The sequence below is a fragment of the Physeter macrocephalus genome, chromosome 7, assembly GCF_002837175.3.
Source record: "Physeter macrocephalus isolate SW-GA chromosome 7, ASM283717v5, whole genome shotgun sequence".
Taxonomy (NCBI): domain Eukaryota; kingdom Metazoa; phylum Chordata; class Mammalia; order Artiodactyla; family Physeteridae; genus Physeter; species Physeter macrocephalus.
In genome coordinates, this window is record NC_041220.1 from 15,419,159 (window position 1) to 15,439,653 (window position 20,495).

General features: G+C 37.3%; 1 protein-coding gene across 22 annotated transcripts in view; it reads left to right on the forward strand.

Moving 5' to 3' along the window:
* Nucleotides 1–20,495, forward strand: part of BMPR1B (bone morphogenetic protein receptor type 1B) — a 454,241-nt gene that overhangs the window by 190,940 nt on the left and 242,806 nt on the right. For 14 of the 22 annotated variants that reach the window (XM_055085837.1, XM_055085836.1, XM_055085841.1 and 11 more), the window contains exon 1: nucleotides 18,318–18,623. The exons of 2 other annotated variants lie outside the window; for them this stretch is intronic. The gene's annotated coding sequence lies outside the window, so the exon portion shown is untranslated. Of the gene's footprint in view, nucleotides 1–15,444; nucleotides 15,842–18,069; nucleotides 18,624–20,495 lie in introns of those variants that run through there. 6 more of the 22 variants (XM_055085855.1, XM_028491658.2, XM_055085860.1 and 3 more) reach the window with 5 other exon arrangements.

The window sequence follows — 20,495 nt, forward strand, 5'->3', positions numbered from 1 at the left end:
CCCAGCCGCTCCGCGGCATGTGGGATCCTCCCGGACCGGGGCACGAACCCGCGTCCCCTGCATCGGCAGGTGGACTCTCAACCACCGCGCCACCAGGGAAGCCCGAACCAATGGTTTTTAAGGTATTTTTGAAGTTTTTTGCCCCCCCCCCCAACGCCGATTTGCTTCTTTTTCTATGTTCTCTATCTTAGGAAACCCCTGTTGTTCTCCCTGTTGCCAAAACCAGAAACTGGGGAGCTGTCCATGAAATCTTGACTGCTCTCTGTTTCCTCAACTCGGTTTTGAAATCCTGCCTGTTGTATTTCCGTAATACTCCCTAAGCGTGCCTACCATTCTCTACTTTGATTACTACAGCCTTAGTTAAGGACTCCATCATTTCTCAGTTGAATCACCATAACTGTCCTCTTAACTGGTCTCCCTGCAACCGGTTTTGCTTCCTCCGTTCTGGTATCTGTTTTATAGTCAAAGTGACTTTTCTAAAACTTGTTCTTGAACGGTTCCACAGAATGAAGTACAAGATCCTCAGTATGGCGTATGAGGCTCTTGATATATGGTGCTGCTTCAGTCTTTGGGTTTTGTATTTCATCATGTGCTCTGTGGTTGACTCCCAGTAGCCCTCAGAACCTGTTCCACTGTAGCTCAGACCTGCCCTGTTCCCCGCTGTTCCAGGTGAGCCCTCTGTCACTTCCCTGTGCTCCTGTGGCACAGTGTTTAAGACAGTAAACTGCAATCATTTGTTTTCTGAAACTTTTTTTTCTTAAGTATCGATAGATAGGGACTGTGGCTTTTTTCCATATATACTTATTGTATTTAGCATATGGCTAATAGGTATACAATAAGAATGTTGAATGCATTAATGAGTAACCAAACTAAGATCAATAAAACCTACATTCAACTCTCAAGTACCTTATTGCCTAGTGAGAAGTTTTACAAGTACAAATAATTTTAAAAAGCCATCAACAAACAATTACAATGTAGTGTGGTAGGAGCTATTAAATGTCTGTGTTTTCAAGTAAGAAGTCGTTAAATGCTAACGACTGCCCTCATTAGCAAGAGGGACTGCCTCTTGAGGGTATGTAATAGAATTAAACAAATTTTCATGGCATTCAGCCATGTTTCTTTGAAATGAGGTCTTATTATAACACTTAAGGTATTCAGAGTACTTTAAAAAACGTTTTTATTGACTCTTTAAAACTTTACTCTGTCTTGTGTTTTGTCAGTTTTATGAGGACTCAGCAAAAGTGAGGCAGGATGTATTAAGTTTCTAGATATCTTATTTGGCTAGTTGGGAGGTATAAGGATCATAGCTTATTTTTTTTTCCTTTCTGAAGCTACTACAACAATTTCTATTATCTAATAAGATTTCACATGACTTTATGCTTTATAGTTAATTAGCGAATTACAAGAAATATAGTGTTTTTTTCCTCTAAAGCAATTTAAGAAGACATAATGCATTTTTAAGAACTTGGGCCTATTACCTTTATGATCCCTCAGATTTAAAAATGCCATGATGACATAATTTTCCTCCTAACAATGGAGTAAAATATTGCTGAAAAAATTAGTGACAGCTTCTGAACTTTAAAGTTTTAAATGATGTGTGTCATGGACTTTTCTATAGAAGAGTCGGCACTGTGAATATCAACTCTGAGATTGCGAGGGCAGAATCTGTTTACTTGGTTTTCAGGTCATGTCCCTCAGGGCTCTAGAATTCTGAGGGGTGTGTGAGGAGCCCTGTAGGGAAGCAGGCTGTTGGTGAACTTCTGTAGCCCTCTTGCGTCTTCCACCCTTCAATCATGTCTGCTGCCTGTTGGCCTTTATCTGTTACTGCTGGCCTTTCTTTGTAAAAGATATTTAAGGGGAGAAAAACTTGAAAATACCTCAAACCATCGGTTCACTTGATGCAGATATTCAGGGAAATCACCTTGTTGACAACTGAGATAACCCATGAAAGTAGAAAATGTACAAAACTTTTACACTAGCTGTTCTTTCTATGTGTCACCTACAGTGACATCCTGAAAGACAGTGAAGGAGAGCTGTACATTTAAAAGTGCTAGGCAAGCAGTGTGTCCTGTCTCATCTGTTTTCCATCAAAGACTTTCAGTCACCACGTGGTATTTCCATGGTCTGGTCTTTAGAACCTGTGAACCAGGGCCTGACTAGGTTTAGGGGGAGATTGAGGTGGAAATTTTGGAGATGGGAGAAACAGAATTTTAATTCTTCTTACGAGCAAGGGAAAGGGTTGCTGACCTTGCCAGTTTCATGGTGTTCACATCATAAGCCTACGTACTTCATGCCAGGAAGCTGAGGATCAGGTCATAGTTTTATAGATTTTGGCCAAAGGCAGTTCCAAGAGAAAAGTAAATGTTTAAAGGTGCTGACCATTACCCGAACTTATTCTAACATCCTTTTGGTCCCTTTCTTCTCTCCTCTGCCCCAAATAGGGTTATCCTAGGTGCAAAATTCAGGTCACTACCATGGTAACCACACAAAAGAGAACAAAAAAGAGTGCTGTTTGCTTTAATCTCATAATGATGGAAAGAAAACTACACAAGGAGATGCTTAGAGGTGACACAGATGATGGTTTAAAAATCTGTCTATAAGAGAGAGGTTGGAATGGACTTTGCCCCCAAAATAATTTATATCTTAAGCAGAATCTAGGGAGTAACTGCATGTTTTTAAACACTTTAAAAAGTTGGCAGTGTTGATTCAAAGTGCTATTTAAAAACTCACTTTTAAAATGACATGTTTTGGGGAAACTGTAACTGTCAGTTTGAAGGATGGGATTCTTTTCAGCAGAGCTTGTAAAAATATCCATTGCCGTATGTGAGGCAGTTTATCATAAATAAATGAGTTTGTCAAATATATACATACACACACACCCTTTTTTGGCCTCAGAGAAGAAATTCCAAGGCCATAGATACAGAAATATTGTGCATTTTTACAATGCATGTCACAGATAAGTAGAAATTTGATTAATACACAAATTAAGAGGAGGCAGGGATTAAGAACAGGGATTAATCATACCTGAGACAAAGATAGTATTGGAGGTTATCACGATTTGTGGACTTGGTTGGACTTGGGGGTCTAAGGCAGTGGTTGAGGGGGACATCATTCAGAATATCTAACTCATCCTTTGTTCCACTGATGACTTAAACAAGGAACATTATCTTCAATTGTGATCAACTCCACTTGGCTCAAACTATTACAGTAGCTACTGTAGCTTCGTTTCTAATTATAAAAGCAGTATATTTTTGTGATTAGAGTTGTGTTCAGTTCTACTACCCAAAGATAACCTCTGTGAACATGTTGGTGTGTCTTTTTCTCCTCTTTTTTGTATGACTGTGCATATTATGTACAAAAGATGGATATGTAATATGTTTTCATATAATGTGCATATATATTAAAATTGGAATCAAACTATGCATATAGTTTTTGTATAGGTTTTGTACACTGCATTTTTTTTTCCTTTAACAGTTCTTCCTTATGTGCCTGCCGTAATCTAGGAATTTTTCTGTCCCATTAAATTTTCCTTGAAAGCATGACATTCAATGACTTCTTAATATTCTATTATATCATAATTTATTGAAATATCTGCTTATTGTTAGACATTTACATTGTTTTAGCTTTTTGCTATTATAAATAATATTAATTTTTTTTACCTCTAGAATTCTTTTCTATTTGAACATATCTGATTATTTCCTGAAGAAAAACTCCAAGAAATGAATTATAAATTTTAATAATCCTCAATTTAATGGCACTGTGTTTGGGGAGAATTAGGTGAACCTAAGCTTTCATAGAGCCCAAATAATAGGATATTCAGGAGAAGGTGGTAAGCCATAGTTACTCTGATTGCCTTTTCAGTAATCCAGCATTCTGATTGGATTTTAAATGGCCTAGTCTTTAACATCACTTTGATGTAGGTGTATCCAGGTTCTAACATAGTGTGGTTGCTCAATATGTAACAGATACTTGCTTTGACATATAGTGTCATTAGAAACTGAGTCATTCATTTCTTATTACTGTTCTCAGAGATACCTGAGACAGTCTCAACACCCAATTCTCATGCATAGAACAACTTTTAGAGCCTAATATCTTACACACATCTGGGTCACTGATGCCGTGAAAACATTCCACTTTACCATGACCCCACTGAATAAAAGAAAAGGAAAAATTTAAGAGAAAAGAAAATTCCTACATAGTGCAGAGGTATTCTTTTGTGCTCTTTGAAAATCAACAAATTTTGCTTTTACTGTTGAATTTCAAACTATGTCTGGTATGTTGTTCTTTTGGATACACCTTGCAGTAGCTATTGGCTATAAGGTGAAAGATAACTGGTAGTTCTCTCTCTCCCTCCCCTCCTTTCCCTCTTTCCCTCTGTGCGTTTGTGTTTGCGTCTCGTGTCTGTTTTTTCAAATACGCGATTTGGTTCATTTCAGTCATTTTTAGCATCCACAAATATTTAGTCAAGTATTTAATCTTCTCGTGAAATGCTTCACAGATTCGTCGTATGAAATAATTGGTTTCTCTTTAGTGCTAAGTCATAACAAATTATCATCGTTTTTTAGGTTGATTTTGTAGAGTGTTAAATGCTATTTAAATTTCACTTCGATATGAAGCCATTTATTTTTCTCCTAATCACTTAAAATAGCAAGAACTAATCAACTGAAGTTTTTCTCCTTTTTATGAATACATCAGTCTACCCCTGACTCACGTGCATGTTTCTGCCTTTAGGTCAGTGGGAACTTTTCCCAGCTATGTTTTTTTTTTCCCCCCCTTCATTCCTAATTTCTCTCAGGAACAAACGGCAGCATAGTTAAACGTTAGAAACTTGGTGCTGAAGGTGCTAACCTAAACATCAGTGCCAGGGTACGACTGAAACTTAATAGACTAATTAATTTGTCTACTGCACCTCTGACCCGGGAATTATGTACAATGGGCTATACTTTCAGAACTGAGAGTCTGGGATCCAAAGTAGAGAAGATGCGACTTTTGTGTGCTTTACACATCAACGTGCAATTAATATTGGGTTCTCTTAGAAAACAGATTCTGAAAATGGAGCTCTGTCCCATCCCATGTTTTGGAAGTAAGATACTGCAAGATTCTGTGTGCCTTTTGGTTTCAGTTTTCCTCTTTTATATTTTATAGTAGTACTGAACAAAGCCCTCACATTATTTGATCCAGATCTCCTTCTGACCTCCAGAGGAGCCAACTTATGTAGACTCCCACAATTTCTGTATTATCCGTTCCAGTGTAGTGTGCGCATTAACAACCACAGTCACTCCTAGAAAAAAATGGGAACTTGATGCTCGAGTGACGACTGTGCTATTTATGCTTCTGTCAGTAAGAAGATTAACTTTATTAATTTTATTTCCCCTTATATTCCTTTTCTCCCTTCTTCATCTTAGAGGCAGTTTAAATATTCTTCAAGGGCAGTTAACTTTGACTGCCACTGAATTCACTGACAGCGCTGGATAGAAGCCAAAATGAAAAAAATCTGTTTACGTTAGCCTGTCGGTGTCTGGTTATGCATCTCTCTGGGTCTCGTGAACTCACAGAAGTACCAAATAAACCCTTTTCTGTTAGGATTTTATTTACAGCAGAGTTTTAATATTTTGGTAGCTTGTGGATTTGGAAGCGCTCATTAGGCCACCAAATGTCTGTTGAGTACAGGGCAGGCCCTCTTCTAGACACTGCTGATACAGTGGTGAACGAGACTGATGCTTCCCAGCTCTGTGGAGGCTGACAGTCCAGTAGCAATAGTCATACACAGAGTAAACACAGAGAGTAATAATGTACCTCAGGACAAGGCTGCTTATTATGTACACAGTGAAACAAGCTGAAAGGACAGAGAGTGACTGGAAGATGTGTGAGATGCTGTTGTAGCCAAAGTGTTCAGTGAATAGCTTTCAGGGAGGCAGTATTAGAGCTGAGAACTAAAGGACGAGGTGGTAGCCTTTGGGTAGATGCCGCTTTCATTCGGTTATTGGCAGTCACTTTACCGGAGGGGAAATGCAAGATTTCGTGTACTTTTCAGGGAAGGCATAGTGCGTAGATATAGTAGATGCTCACAGGATATTAGGATGAACAGAATAAATAGATACTGGCATATGATTTGAGAGGAAAATGCTTTACCTTTCTGAAGTTATGTTGCTTCCAGTAGTGGAGTGAAAGTTTTAGGTTTTGTGTGCATGTTGTTGTTGAAATGTAATGTGAACCTCACATTGCATTTTTTTTTCCATTTATTTACTTATTTAATAGGTTTCAGCGTGGTCAAGAGAGTGAATGTATCTGATGTGGATGTACTGGGCATAATCATCAAGAACATTGTTTACTTCAGTTATCAGCAGCCTGTTTATCTGGTTGGTATCTAAAGCAAGTCAGATTTGCCATCATAGTTCACCTCATGGTAATTAAATCATTGATTTTAAGGGAAGAACCATAAAATGAGTTTGTGTGTCAAGTTATATACAGGCAATTCACCATATGTCTAACCAGGTCACACAGAGGTTAGTTAAGGTGTTAAAGCAGTCATTTGAAATCTGGGGTAGGGGGTAAAGGGGAGGTACTAGTGACGGCGAGAAGTCAAGTTGTATAGAGGCCGCACAGAAAGAGTGACTAGACTCTGTTTACTGCCTTGAAGTGAATTTTATTTATACCCATTTCAAAAGAAAACCTGATGAACAGGTATGTTGGCAGTGGCTTCACTTTGACAGGTTGGGGTGGGTGGGGGAGACGGAATTCTGTGATCTCTGCACACTTAGTGTTTGAGAGACATTCCAAGATCGGTAGATGGATAAACTTGGTTTCCAGTTGAGGCTCTAAAATGTCAGTCTTGACCTGTTTCTTCTTGTTTGTACACTGAGAACTACAGTTTTAAAGGTAGAAGAAACATTTATTCACAAACTAAGAATGGATTTGACTTTCGGTAAAGATTCATGTTAAGTGTTACCGTCGCACAGTCTTTCCTTGGCTTGCCTCTCACTCAGTTTATGTCCTCCACACCTATACTTCCAGTGATCATGATTCCACTTCTTGCACCCCTTATCTCAAATCCTCATCATTTCTCAGTTGTACTTTAAAATAGCTTCCTAACATCTGTCTACTTTTCCCCGTTCCAAACTGTCTACCATTTCAGGAGCAGCGGGGACATCGGATCCTACCACGCTCTCATCCATGACCTTTAATGCTTCCAGGATTACATCCTGTAGCATACAGGGCCCTTCAACTTCATCCAATCCTTACTTGCCATTCTGTCCTTGTCACTGCCCTTTCCCTCCCTACATTATAGCCTATTGATTTCTAATGGTTCCTCAGTTTATCTGCTGGCTCATTCATTCATGATTCTCTCCTTTGGCACAGCGCTGTTTCCTCTTTCTGGAGGGTCATTCCTGCCTCTTCTCTGGTTTGCCTGGCGAAGTTTTATTTATCCTTCATGATTCTATTTGAAGGAAGTATTTTTTCGACTGTGATACTTTCCTTGGCAGAGTTCGGTACTTCCCCTCCGTCTTCCCATAATGCCTTGACTACATCTCTGATTTGATTCTCAATGTAAATGTTTTCATGACTCCCTCACAGTACTCAGTGAACCCTTTGGGGACAGACACCGCCTTCTGTTTTCCTCTTCATCCCCAGCCTTCAATGCACTAGCTAGCAGTGATTCAGCTGTCATGCACTGAATGAGTAAATTGATAACTGCTTTGTGTTTTAGCACCGTGCTATTTATAGTGTAGGAAAAATTATAAGAATATGATTTAGTTCCTGTTTTCAATCAAGTTGTGATTTTATTTGGTGGACAAGACTTAAACACATGAAGTAATTGGGAACACAAGATAAAGCGTAGTATACAAAGGAATTATGTGTATTTTAAAAGTTTAGCACATACATACCCATACATAATACACATGGTGGTTTGGAGGAAGGGCAAAGATCAAGTTTAAGTTATGAGATAAGCTTCTTGGACTAGATAAACGTTTCATGGGATAGTGAGGGAGTTGAGGTTGGTTCGTGGTCTGAGGCATGAGCGAAGTGTCGGTTATTGGATTGATGAGTCCTCCTCCTGTGCGTGTTTTGTCTAGCTTATTTTTAGTAAGTCTTAGATAGTTTATATAGGTTTGCTGTAAAGGCAAATGTTGAATATTTTTATTTTGTAAAGGGCCAAAAATAAAATAGGGGAAATCAGAACAATGAATGAAAGTTGAGGTGGATACTAGGTATGTATTGGAAAGATATTAATCCATATGAAACAGAATCTGGGCTGAATAAAGTTCTACAGGCAGATGCCCAAGTAGGAAATGGAATGATTGACAGAATCATCTTATAATGGCAGTGAGGTAAGACCTCCCTTTGGCTTGGTTCTAAAGAATAGTTGTGAACAGTATTTACTGGGGTCAAAGATGTTATGTCTAGAACACTCTTTACCCTCATGGGGAAAATGAAAAGAAAACCAGAGATAAAGAACAAAAACAAACCAAATTCATTAGTTTTCAGGGGAACAGTGAGAAAGGGTTTAAACTGAGTTGGGGCACGACTGTTTGATGGGAGGGAAACCATCTTCCTGGGGAGTCAAAAAAAGAGAATACCAGTGGGAAGGTGCAGAAGGTTCACGAATTGAGCAAGTAATTATGTAGGGCTCTAAAGGCTGAACTCTATAACCACAATGTTTAACTATACATTTCTCACTTGTATATTAGTTCCCTGAGTACATTGAAGATAATGCTGCCTCAGTCTAGGATATGTGGGGCAGAAAGAAAGTTAGGGAACTCTAAGCCATGTTGTTTCCCTTGGGTCCTGAGGTCCCTAGCTGGTCATCTCCTCTGCACGTTCCATAGGCTTCCTATGTGTATTTTGTAGATGATGTTCAGAGTTTTTAGTTGTCGTTGTCTAGTGGGAGAAACAGGAAGAAATACTTATATCCATCTCAGTCCAGAATCACTTAATATTTTTTAAAGTTCCTGTTTGGTCCTTGCAATTTAGGATTAGAGCATGCTGAATTGATAGCTTTTCAAACATAGGGAGGTAGTAGTGGCTTCAAGATGCTGCATATTTCTAGGCACCAAAAGACAAACAAACTATGATAATAGCTACATTTACCATATGCCACACCATCTTTAAAAGCACATTATAATTTCCACAATACCCTGTTTCTACCTCAACCCTGTGTTGAAGGGAAACTAGGGCAAAGAGAGGTTTTTAAGCTTTGCCCAAGACCCCAGACCATCTGATAACATAAACTCAGCTTTTAGTCACTGTGTCCCCTTTACCGTTTGACGGATACATTTTTTTAGGACTCTGACATCCTAAATTGGGAATCACCAACTTTCAGCAAAGGATTAAGGAAATTGGTGATGGAACCAGAAGCTTAAAGTGATAGATTGAGAATTCTGTATGTGAGCCAAAAAGAAGTACAACTACAAATTTAAGTTTTTCCCACACTTCTCCTTTGCGGTAGAATAATTTTACAGTTTTTATAATTAGGGAGTAACCAACACTATGAGTTAAAACCAGGGTAATAACTAAACTATTCAACATAGAAGTAACAGTTCTTGACAATATGGTGGTCTGTGATGTTATGAGGTTGTCATGAAAACTTAAACTACAATTTGAAAGTGGGCCTGAGGGCCCATTGTACTTGCACATTTGTAAATTTTCCTAGACTAATGTAGTATGAGTTTCTTGACTTTGTCAAGTTTGTAAAATTCATAAGCTTTGTCACTTAAAGTCAGGTCCAAAGCAAACTGAAAACTAACATTTGATATCTAGCCATAGCTTTCTTATTTTCTCTTAATTTCTTGCTGGAAACAATCGGTAGAGGTGGCATATTACTAACACAATTTGGTAATATGTAGCAAAAAATCTCATTTGTTATTTTCCAGTTTTTAGGGTTAGTGGTTATATTTTCAGATTTTCATAGTTTGATGTAACTGTTTTCAGATATTACCTAGGAAAATGTCTTGTTTTGGTGTGACACATTTGAAAGCCAAAGCCATTTTAGGTTACTTTTGCCACAACTGAAGGACTCCAGCCGTCCTGTAAGTACCTGGTGAATTTCAACAGTATTCTGGTTAGTCAGTGTGGTCAGTGCTTCAACTTGAATTGTTTTTTTGTCTAGAAACTAAGCCAATAATACTAATGCCTGGTGGGGGGGCTATTATGATGATGATGTAAAAATCAAACATTTATGACATAACAAAGCAAGAATTGTTCAAGACACAGACACTGGGTCTGGTTAATTTTTCCACCTGACTTCTTATAAATTCAGGCTTCTGCAACATTGCTTACGATATTGTCAACATGTCATAGTTCCTGATGATAAAAATTTCTGTAGTTTTGCCAGAGCTTTAAGTTTTTAAAGATTTTTTTTTGCCTTTATCACAAGTGTCGAACATGTGAAGAAATAGTGTTTACTGAGTTGTACAATATGTATAGGCTGAATTACTATGAGGCTGCTGGATTGCTAGTCAACTTAGATTACTACTCATTTCAGCGTTTCTTTACCATATCGTTAACTACGCACTAAGGCCACTGTAATTGCACCAAACTCGTTCCTCTCCATAATTTATGCTGAATTGAATGTGTTACCGAGTTCTGTTACTTCATCCTCTTTTGGTCTCCAGAGCTCACCCCTAAAGTGCATTCTCGTTTTCATAATTCTCTCCAAGGCTGTCATCCTTGAATGACTGGATTTTGGCACAGATGTTTAACTGATTTCTCTGCTTCTGTTTTTTTCCAACTCCCTGCAGAAAAGTTGATCTGAATTTTAAGGTACATGGTAGTAGGTACATTATAAGGATGCAGTAAATGCGTATTGATTGGTTAGAAACAAGTTCTCAGAGGTAGAAAGTCAGATACTTTATTCGAATGTTGGAACTTTAATGACTGAAGCCATATTTTATTTTATTTAATTTTTTGGTTTGGTGAAAAATCTTACGAAATTCAACTAGGTTCTTTCTTTACACGCCTTCTACATTTTAGTTGTGAAATGTGCACTCTGGCTCTCCTATAGGTGATGAAAGAAAAAGAAAGTGCTGGTTATTAACTTTGAGTGAGTAAACATTTAGTAGTTCAAAATAGTAAAGTTGAAAGTAATATTTTCTTTGTAGAGGGTTTCCATTTTTATCTGTAAAATATATGTAGACATTTAAAAAGATTAAAAATTATGGTGAAAGTTAGCAGGTGGTGTGGGCCACATAAACAAGTAAAAGGAAGAAAAATTAGCATTTTATAGGACTTTCTCACATCCGTGAGATTGTTGAATTGAATTGATAACGATTCGTTTTGGGGAGCTTATTTTCAGTGCGTGGCTTTCAGTGCTCAAGAAGAAAAATAAAATGTTAATCTAATTCTAGTTTGTTGCTTTTTCATCAGAGTCTTTGAGTAAATTTAAAATTGTCTGAAAAGTGTGCAGTGAGAGCTGTGTGAACAGCCCTTTGCTTCTGTTGTTTTGTGTTTCACACATCACTCATCCATGCCCAACAGGTGTTCTGCCAGCTGTGCCCAAAACGTTTCACATGATTTAGAATCTGTTTCTACGCTTACCTTGTACAGGGGCTATTTGCTGTAAGAGGAGTTCTCTGATTACATAGTCCTTTGGCACAGGTGAAGGACTAGAAGACAGAAAAGCGAGTCGGATTTGAGTTCTACCTGCCTGTCGTTGTTGCTTCAGAAAGAGGAGGAAGGGGGAGGATGAGGATTGGTTTTGTGTAGCCCTGGTGCTGGTCAATTGATTCTTCTTTTCCTCTTCTGTACTTTGGCATGTGTATCATATTGTGGCAAGGAAGAGCTTAAATGCAGTCAGAGTAACTTTATTTTCACAGCTGCGTGAAGATGCAGTGAAGGAGTTTGAATTCTCAGAGATTTTAGAGCTATGTGGCCTATTAAAATAGAGGAAAAGAATCTCTACATTTCACCACTTTGATGAAGAAGTAAAAAATATGTAAGGTATTTTCTATCTGTGAGGTTAACTGATTAGTGATCGTAACTGACTGGCAACATGTAGGAAATTTTGTGAATATATCGTACTCCTGTCAAGATAGTAAACAAATTTTAGAACTTCTGAATATTTGTTTCATGCTGCTGAGATTAAACTATTCTTGGTTTACTTATAATTAATCAACCAAAGAAACAAGTCTCAATAGGCAGTAAATTAAACAGAGCCGTTTTCATGCTCATAAGTAGGGTTTGCCTTCAGTCATAAATAATCATGGTTGAAACATTTCATTTTCAAACTGTAGTTATATGTAACAGATACTATTTTTAAATGTCATCTTATAGTTAATATCACATTTAACTGTTGCTGCCACTTTATGGCATACCATTATTGGACTGAATTCTAGCCTTAGAGTATAATACCAAATATAAGCAGGTGTTAAGAATTTTTACCTTGGAGTTGCAGGCATACGATAGAGTATGTCCAAGCAGATAAAATGGTCATATGTGTGACACTGAGAATATGTTTGCATTTTGTGAACAAAATGAAACTGAGTAGGAGCTAGGGATTATCTAATACTTTCTCAGCATATTGTACTGTATTGTAGAACAGCTGTGATCTAAAACACTGCAGTATCCTCAATCAGCAAACCTTCCACTCTTAAATTTTTGCTTTTCCCTATTACTAGAAAATTAAAACAACTAGACCTCTTCATTCCAAAGAATATCTCAGTATAATGCAGTAGTCTCATATGGCGGTGAAAAGAGCTGGCCCCGGAGTCAGTTGTCCTGAATGTGAATTCTCACTCTTCTGTTCACTACTTGTCTTTACCTGTAAATGAGGATAATAATAATAGTACCTAACACATAGGTTTGTTGGAATGTTAAATGAATTAACGTGTTCAGTGCATAGGACAGTGGCCTGCCTAAGCAAGTCTGGCTGAGCTGTCATCATTCAGAGGCTTGGTCCTCCCATACCTGATGACTGTAGGTTGAGAAATACTATTGTGGGAAAGTGGAACTTCATATATTGTCATTTCTTATGGTTTTCATTTTTAAAGTGAAGGAAATTGAAATTGAGTGCTGTTAAATGAATTATTTAAGATTAAACAAGTAATTAGTGGCAGATTTGGAACTGGAATTTAGGCCTTTTTCAGTGTTCAGCATCTGCTCTGTTTTTATCTCAAAAGCGTTGAAATAATTTTAATAGTTGTCTTTTGTACTTTTGATGCTCAAAATTTCTCATTTCTTTAATTTGTAATTTCATGAAAATAGTTAAAATGTTGCAAATGTATACAGTAGAAACTATTTAATATTCATATATCTCTAAAATCCCTTTAAAAATTCTCACTTGGAAAATGGTTTGTATGTCTTGTTATGCAAGAATACTAAAATAAGGAAACCAGACGTCTCTTCTACATCTTCTCTTCTATCTGCCAGGGTCTGAAGCTACTTAACATTCTGTGCCATAACAAGTGGTAGCAGTTTTTTAATTCATAGATTAGCTCTTAAAATTAATAATGTATTATTGCTTTGCATTTCTCTGGAGGCCAGGATTCAATTTATCACACTTGCTGTGTAGATCTATATTATAGCTAAAGAGAAATTGTTTTGTTTGTTTAGATGACCTTGTATAGTTTCCTTCAAGAGCCTGATGATTTATATTGCAATTTTTGCAAAGCTTTGTGTTCACAGTAGGGTATCAGACAGATGGTGATGTTCGTGCTTTTTGGGTAGTTCCAGTGGTTAAGTGAAGCTTCCTGAAGGCAGGGCTATGAATAGGTCCTAATTACCTGCCCTCAGTGATTTTTTTTTTTTTTTGTATTGAACTTTTTGCCTTACTGTGATGCTACCACAATGTTTATAGTGCAACCTATATACCTGCATTGGCTGGAGAGATTGAATGGCTTGGCTGTCTGGGACATGTAATAGATTCCAGCCTTTTTCCGTGACATCATTATTATAACACACTTCTTTGAGAATATGAACAGCAGCTGTGCACTTTTGTGAGTTTTACATTATGAACCATAACAACCTTTTCAGCTCTATACAAGTGATAGGGCAGCTTGATGCTTAACAAATGAAGCCAGGCTCTGAGCTGTGAAACTGTTAACAGATCTAGTAATGACATGGGCCCCATGTATGGAACATTTCATAATACAACTGGGGAAAACAGGAGTGACTGTCATTTAGCACATTGGCTAAAAGGTTTTTCTCTACCTCTTGTTCAGTATAACTTCACAGAATCAATGAGAAATTGACTTGCAGTTTGTGTCAATAGATGTAGCATGTCTTCAGTTGAATTTTATTTTGAAAATATCAGGTTGTCCAGCATTTGAGTGTTCCATTTCCAGCCTTTAAATAGAAAAAAAGCAAGTGTTATTTTCCTCGAAGGTAAAAAAAAAAAAAAAAAAAAAAAAGCTTACTTTTACCATAAAGGTAAGAATCTAACGTGATTATGTGAAAAAATTATCTTGATTAAATCATCTGTGGATTATGTTTGTGTAGGAAAATAAATATATCTATTTCTAATCTGTGTAATAGTAAAGCAGAAATAAATCATTTTAGCAGAGAAATTTATATAACTGTTAACAGGCCTACCTTTAAAAATCTTTATTGTATCTTATCAGACTTTTTCTTTTTGAATAATAATTTATTACTGTGATTTGCAGTGACAAACTATATGCCTTCCATGTGTCTGTTTTTTGTAGTAAAAAGTAATAACTTGGAAATAATGTCTTTTCCTGGGATATGTAAAATTCTGCAGAGTGTTTTAAACAAGAAAGATCAAAATTCCTGAGATAGGAAAATTTTTAGAAGAATATCCTTTATAATTCCCTATTTCATTATAAATTTATACTATGAGAATAACAATGATCTCACAAATAATCATGTACAATCCTTGCTAAAAGAAGTGAGTACTTACTGGGCATATACCCAGAGAAAACCATAATTCAAAAAGACACATACACCCCAATGTCCATTGCAGCTCTATTTACAATAGTCGGGTCATGGAAGCAACCTAAATGCCCATCGACAGACGAATGGATAAAGAAGATGTGGTACATATATACAATGGACTATTACTCAGCTGTAAAAAGGAACGAAATTGGGTCATTTGTAGAGACGTGGATGGATCTAAAAGAGAAAAATATCGTATATTAACGCATATATATGGAACCTAGAAAAATGGTACAGACGAACTGGTTTGCAGGGCAGAAATAGAGACACAGATGTAGAGAACAAACGTATGGACACCAAGCGGGGAGAGTGGTGGGGTGGTGGTGGTGGGATGAATTGGGAGATTGGGATTGACATGTATACACTAATATGTATAAAATAGATAACTAATAAGAACCTGCCATATAAAAAATAAATAAAATTCAAAAATTCAAAAGAAAAGCCACTGATAGAGACCAATGAATATATCTATAAGTAAGAATTACCTGTTTTAATATAACAAAAATTGTATCTATTACCTACTCATAGTTTAAACGTTGAATTTCTGAAATTTCTTTTGGCCTTGATTCAAGCATGTAATCTCCTATAAAAAGAAATTGTAAAGTTGTCTTTTAAAAATATTTTTTTCTAATTACAAAGGTAATAAATTTTAATTATAAGTTGTAGCAATAGGTAACGTAAAAAATCGATCCCCCTCCCATTCAGAGAAAATCAACATTAATTGTTAGTTAAGGTCTCACATATTTTTTTTCAGTGTACATCCTATGTTTTGAACTTTCTTTTTCTTCCTCTTTATATTTGAGCATCTTTCCACGTCACTACAATAAAGCTCTAAAAGGTTAAAAAAAAGAAAAAGCTACCACTTCAAAAGATAAGTGAAGAGCATGAAAACGCAATTTCAAAAAGAATACACATGTATATAATAAACACTGGAAAAAAAGAAAAGAAAAAAAAAGTGAGTACTGCCATGCAATATTGGCCTGTATATTTGAGTTATCTCTTATGAACCTTTCAGCAACAAACTCTAATTTTTTAGATTGTTGTCACTACTTTTTTTGAATGGGCATTGATTACTTCTTGTTTAGCATTGAAGGAATATGAAATATTTTTCTTTTTCAGATTCCAAGGGAAAATGAAAGGAAAATTGTGGCTTTTAAAAATGTCAATCTTGAATTTGTCAGGGGATAGTAATTCTAAACTTTTATCAGTTTTGCCATTTTGTTCATATAATACTTGGCTTGATGTGAGGGTTCCTTTTTATGAGCGAGTCATCTAATACACAGAGGAAAAATTGCTCTGGGGAAAGCTCTTATAATTTGGCTTCTTACAGAAGGCACTGGGGCAAATTTGAAATAAGCTACATATAACTGATTTTTCAGTGACAAAAATTGAACTTATAGTACGTATGTTTAAGAATAGGCTAAAATTATGAATTCTGAGTGAACTATGAATTTACAGTTTTTAGCTTCAATCACTAAATTTTCCAGTCAAGCAAAAAAGTCAACATTAAATCAATATGCTATTTCCTTTCAAATGCTGTGTTTTGAGATTAGAACTCATAGTTTATATCATAATATTCAAAAGTGCAAATTCAGGGGAAAGACCCGACTTTAGTAGACAAAATATGACCTCATAATCTGTGTATTCTTGTGATTAAATTTCGATCGATTACTGTCGCTCAAAGATAGGAGATTTAATGGTAGGTCTATTGAATAAGTCTGGGAAGAAAGTTTAAACATAGCATTTCCTGAACTCACATAGCAAGTATCTTTTTTTAATTTAGGAAAATTTTACCTGTAACTACTAGATGAGCTTAACACTACTTACATTCTTATTTAGAAGTGAAGGTAGCTTTAACAAACTGGATAAAGTGAAATATTTGCTGGCATAAGATTGTTTAGGAGTATTGGTATGGAATAAGCCCGTTTTAACAACTAGTCACAATTCTTTCCAGATACCTTCTTCTTTGAAGTAATTAGTGGCTGTCTCTCATGTGAATTAATCTTTGTTGTATTAGACTGTAAGTTCCTGGAGGGCTGGATACTTTCTTTTTTTTTTTTTTTATTTTTATTTTTTTGCGGTACGCGGGCCTCTCACTGCCGTGGCCTCTCCCGTCGCGGAGCACAGGCTCCGGACGCGCAGGCTCAGCCGCTCCGCGGCATGTGGGATCCTCCCGGACCGGGGCACAAACCCGCGTCCCCTGCATCGGCAGGCGGACTCTCAACCACTGCGCCACCAGGGAAGCCCACTTTCTTTTCTTGTATCTCTCTGTGATTGGGGGTAGAGTAGGTATTTCATACAGTGTGTCAGCCAAAGTAATCCTCTTGGTCCTAAGCAGGATTTTGGAGTCAGATCACATACCTTTGTGTGACAGGATCAGCCAGACAAGTAGCCAAGGGTGGTATAGTAGATTCAGTTTTCTGGCCTGTCTTGGCTCCTTTAGCACCATTCCCTCTTACAGTTTCTTTCTATACCTGGAAAAGAGGCCTCGCCCAACCCCGCGTCCCCTCTGGCTATTCATGGCCTTAGTCCTGACCACACGTGTCCTAACACACTTCTGGCTCTCACAAATTCAGATCATACTACTGTACCTGTTGCTGCAATTTATGGACTTCCATTAGGTGTTAAGTCCTTTACATATGCAAATTTATTTAATTCTCACACTCCTGTGAGACAGTCATTTTATATGCAGGAACAAGTACCGTGTCCAGTGACTCACACCAGACCGGGTAGAGACCAGATGTTCACCCAGGACTTTCTGACTCTAAAACTCTCCCCTTAAGTCTCTTCCTGGTCATAGGTTGTTTCCCCATCAAACAAGGTATTTGCACCTCTCTAACTGTAGTTGGGTGCTTACAAAGTGCCTTTGTCCATACCAGGTGGTAATTTCTACAGTAATACCACCGGAATCACTCTGAAAGGTCCTAGAAAAACAAGCATGTTGAGAAGCATGCAGGACACCTGAAATGAGGAATATGGAAGAAAGAGAGCAAGAGAACATTCACCACCCTTCCTAACAGGCACCTTTAAGGGAGTTTTGACTTTTAAAAACAATCCCCCAGTCTCTGGCAGAAGTTCTCAGGTTTCCAAGGCAGATAATGTATTTAAGCACAAAACCAATATTTCTGCCTGAAACTAAATGAGCAAGTAGCACTTTTAAGATATCTGATCCTTTTCGTTCAGATAGAAGTTAAAAACAAAGAAAAAGGAAAAGAACAAAGAGCATGAAGAAGAGATGAAGCTTTGTAGTTCCTACTCTTGAGGAGGTAAGGTTCTTTATTTTTAGAGTTCAAAGGTCCATATAATCTGGGGTCCTTCTTAGCTGACAGTGTGATGTTGGTAATTTCCCTTACTCTCTGAGCTTAAATTTCATCATTTGTAAATTGGAGATTGTAATTCCAGAATCCAGGCTGTATAACAGAATCTCCTGGGGGGTTTTTTCCTCTTTTTCCTCCTTTCTTTTCCTCCTTTCCTTCCTCCTTCCCTCCCTCCCTTCCTCTCTCTCTTTTTCTTTTCTTTCTCTCTTTCTTTCTCTATCTCTTCCTCTCTTTCTTTCTTTCTTCTACAGGTGTCTAGGATTCAGCCCAGATTTGCTAAATCACAGTCTCTGCCTGGGCTTGTGCAGAGGTAGACACTCCGTGCCTTGCTAAGGAGTGTGGGCATTGCTCTGCAGCCGGTTAGGAGGCTATGCAAGTTTTAAAGCAGTTTATTAGTGTCTCTGACAACAGTGAATGAAGGTAGGCAAAAGGTGTGCCCTCAAACAGGTAATTAACCATGTCTTTATTTTGTGAAATGTATAACTTAGGGTAAAGGTATTTGTCAATGAATTGTATTCTGAAAAGAATAAAAGGTGAAGTCAGTTAGGAGACTAGCCTTTCTTTGCAAGTGTGGATTTATATTTCTAATTTGTCTCCAAATGAAAATTCATTCATACTTTTCATTCATTCAGGAATGTTAACTGTGTGCCAGACACAAATTATGTTACTCCCTCAGAAAAAATAATTTGGTCTTACTGAGCTTATATGTGGAATAATGGAAATGGGTGGTTTTGAATCTGGTGAAGAGAGACCTTTTAATTGATAGAAAAGAACTATGCTAATTATCTCTGCCTCTCATTTATATTTTCCTCATGTATTAGCATTTAAAGGCAACTATAATTTTTTTAAAAATCACAATTATATTAACCTTTTAAAAGAAAAATACTTGGTTTCATTATCAAGTACAGAAGAATGTGCCACAGACTGCTTAAAGTCACTTTTGCAGGTTTTTCTGTTTTTTTTTTTTCGTCCAGTCTCCAGTTTCTGCTGAGTATTTGGAAATGGTTGCTTTTCTTTTTCCCAGAAATCTTATTGTGGGGGGACAAAACAGTCTCATTTAGACTTTGGTTTTAGTATTTGCCATTATATTTCTTTGCTCATTGCCATTGAAATATTAGTTCAGATTCCCTTTATAGAATGTATTTTTACAGTAAGGTAGAGGCATCTTAAGGTAGTTCAGCTTTTACTAGCAGGTGATAGAAAAGAGTACCTGACATAGGCTTTCAGTTAATTTCCTTTTATAAGAGCCAGAGATCACAAAGGTGAACCTACTCAGATTTATGAAATTTTTACCGAACTGACCGATACTTGGAGGTTTGAGACATGATGGTTTAGTGGGGGAAAAAAAGTAGTTTTGGATTTGTAATCATGCCTCTTTTTTTTTTTTTTTTTTTTTTCTCTCGCGTTACGCGAGCCTCTCACTGTTGTGGCCTCTCCCGTTGAGGAGCACAGGCTCCGGACGCGCACGCTCAGCGGCCATGGCTCACGGGCCCAGCCGCTCCACGCGTGTGGGATCTTCCCGGACCGGGGCACGAACCCGTGTCCCCTGCATCGGCAGGCAGATTCTCAATCACTGCACCACCAGGGAAGCCCAGTCATGCCTCTTAGAGGCTTACAGATTGCTAGATCTTCACCCTCACAAGTTCCTTACATAAATTTCTTAACCAAGACTCAATTTTCTCATCTGCAAAATGGATGTGTTAATTCCTATGTGAATGGAATTGCTGAGAATAAAATGACTTCTGAAGAATAAGTATCAGACTTAATATTAAGTCTTAATAAATGTTATTTTTCTCAAATAAAGTTTTCCAGCCTCTAAATAGAAGCATGAATAAGCACATCACATGTGCAGATCATGAAGCCAAAAAGTTCTTGTATGTTTTGTTTTGTTTATTTATATTAAGACTATTTTTTAAGAGCAGTTTTAAGGGTCACAGCCGAACTGAGGGGAAGGTATAGCGATTTCCCATATACTCCCTGCCTCCACACATGTATAACATTCCTCATTATCAACATTCCCCTCCAGAATGGTGCATTTGTTACAACTGGTGAGCCTACATTGACATAGTATAATCCCTCAAAGTTTATCGTTTATATAACAGTTTACTCTCTGTGGTGGTGTACATTCTATGGGTGTGGACAAAGGTATGACATGCATGTACCCATCACTGTGGTATTTTCACTACCCTAAAAATCCTATGTACTCTGCCTATTCACCCCTTCCCCTGGTAACCACTGATCTTTTTACTGACTCCACAGTTTTGCTTTTTATAGGGTATCGTATACTTGGAA